At 40.5% G+C, this 2,713-nt stretch overlaps 1 protein-coding gene across 1 annotated transcript in view; it reads left to right on the top strand.

Annotated features, from left to right (window-relative positions):
• LOC106873287 (DNA-directed RNA polymerase III subunit RPC2) overlaps positions 1-2,713 on the top strand; it is a 78,329-nt gene that overhangs the window by 72,565 nt on the left and 3,051 nt on the right. The gene's annotated exons all lie outside the window — the stretch shown is intronic.

Raw genomic sequence — 2,713 nt, 5'->3', positions numbered from 1 at the left:
TCACAATGTATCAGGGATTGTATTAATCATCATAATTTCAAACCTGATTCAACTGTAGTTAAAATGTCTTCACCCGTTGCTCTTAGTCTCCTGTCCGCCCCCCTCTACACCCTGCTTCCCTCTTGTTTTGCTTCCCTCTTCTCCCAGCTCCTAAACCCTTCAACAATTCCTTCAAGTGCTGAAATTCTTTCTCACTGTGCCTCAACCTTCGTCCTTACCAACCCCCTCTACCCATTTCTGCTATTTTCTCTCTCTCTCTCTCTCTCTCTTGTTTGACTGCTTTCTTGGTGCACACTTATTGTTACATCAGCAAATGGTAGCAGCTTAGTAGGATACTCTGTGTGTGTGTGTGTGTGTGTGTGTGTGTGTGTGTGTGTATATATGTGAGAGTGTGTGTACATCTGTACACAAACACACACTCACACACACATGTATAGACATACAGGACTCCCCCACCCCACATGATGCGGTGATTTATTCGTCTCTCCCTTACATTTTAACAGCCACATATTTAATGTAAAGTATACTCATCATTTTTGATGGCAAAATGTTGTCCGAGAAAATATTCTCTTCTACTCTAGGTACAAGGCCTGAAATTTCTGGGGAAGAAGGCCAGTCGATTAAATCAACCCCAGTGCACAACTGGTACTTAATTTATCAACTCCAAAAGGACGAAAGGCAAAGTCGACCTCGGCGGAATTTGAACTCAGAACGTAAAGACAGACGAAATACTGCTAAGCATTTCGCCCTCCGTGCTAACGTTTCTGCCATCTCATCTCCTTATTGTCTGAGAAAATATTGTGTTCCTACTTTGTCCTGAAACCAGCATGCACACGCATCTGAAACCTTTTCTACTTGTTTCAGTCATTAGACTGTGGCCATGCTGGGGCACTACCTTGAAGAATTTTAGCTGAGCAAATCACTCCCTGTACTTATTATTATTATTTTTTTTTTTTGCAAAGTCTTATACTTATTCTATCAGTCTCTTTTGCTGGACTGCTAAGTTACAGGGATGTAATAAAACCAACACTGGTTGTCAAGTGATGGTAAGAGACAAACAAAGAGACACAAACACACAGACAGACAAATAGACAGACAGACACACACACACACACACACACACACACACACACACACACACACACACACACACACAATGGGCTTCTTTCAGTTTCTACCTCCCAAATCTACTCACAAAGCTGTGGTCAGTCTGAGGCTATAGTAGAAGACACTTGCCCAAGGACAGTCCGATGATGGTTTAGCTGGCTGAAATTCTGAACTCTCTGTCAATGATATTCTTGTTAAAGAAGAACACATTTGTAATTTACCAATTGTATTGAGTAATCCTTGAAATTAATGTAAAACTGTTTTTATCATAACAAAGGAGAAATACAAATAGGGTAAAACCCCGCTTCGGTGATGAATGGCCATGGGTTGTTTATGGAAGACCAGTAGTTGCCCTCCACTCTCCACATCATCAATGTTATCCAAGGGAAAGGCAAAGGGGCCGATACAGCATGGCACCTGTGACATCAACTCATTTCTGCAGCTGAGTGAACTGGAGTAATGTGAAAATAAAGTGTTTTGTTGAAGAACACAACACACAGCCTAGTCCAGGAATTGAACTCACTACCTCATGATTGTGAGCCTGACGCTCTAACCACTGAGCCTAAGGAAAAAAAGGGATTAAAAAATCTGGGCAGATATCAATAATGCTCTCAGTTTTAAATGAATTTGGTTAAATATATCCAACAATCAGACACCAAGATATACAAGTGGCGTTAGGAAGGGCATTCAGCTGTAGAAACCTTGCCAGATCAGATTGGAGCCTGGTGCAGCCTCCTGGCTCACTAGTCCTCAGTCCAACCATTCAACCTATGCCAAACGGACATTAAAGGATGATGATGATGATATACAGAGAGAGGGAGAGAAAGGAACCTGTGTGTGTTTCTATGTGTTTGTTTCGCACAAGCGGCTAAGCATAGAGGGGACACAAACAAGGACAGACAATCGGATTAAGTCGATTACATCGACTCCAGTGCGTAACTGGTACTTAATTTACCGACCCCGAAAGGATGAAAGGCAAAGTTGACCTCGGCGGAATTTGAACTCAGAACATAACGGCAGACGAAATACCGCTAAGCATTTCGCCCGGGGTCCTAACGATTCTGCCAGCTCACCGCCTTATACTGTGTTTCTATGTGTTTGTTTAAATCCCTGCTTTTTTATAAATTACATTGTTAGAAGCAGTGATGGTGTTGTCATTCCTTTTGTCACTTAGCACACTCGAAGATTTGTGAAATAAAAGATCCTTTGCTTGAGAAATAGGTAATGTAAGGGTTAGTGACAGGAACAGCGTCAGGCTATAAAACAGCGCCTACACAACATATTCATCTAACCCATACTGGCATCGAAAAATGGATGTAAAACAATTATATTATTTATTATATGTCATGTATCATATATCATGTATTTTATGAATTATGTCATTATATATCTAAATATTATGTATCATCTATATTGTATATCATATATTATGTACTATATATATATATCATATATCACCATTTATTTTTTTTTTTACAATCTGTCAGGTTCAATGAATTTTACAGTATTTTGCCACCCACTTCAGTCCTTCTTTATCTGCCACTCACTACAGACACAAACACACACACACACACATCCATACTTCCCCACGGGCCCTCTGCACACA

The sequence above is a fragment of the Octopus bimaculoides genome, chromosome 2, assembly GCF_001194135.2.
Source record: "Octopus bimaculoides isolate UCB-OBI-ISO-001 chromosome 2, ASM119413v2, whole genome shotgun sequence".
In the NCBI taxonomy this organism is placed as follows: domain Eukaryota; kingdom Metazoa; phylum Mollusca; class Cephalopoda; order Octopoda; family Octopodidae; genus Octopus; species Octopus bimaculoides.
Note: the sequence above shows the minus strand (reverse complement) of the source record. Positions and strands in the feature narration are given on the sequence as shown.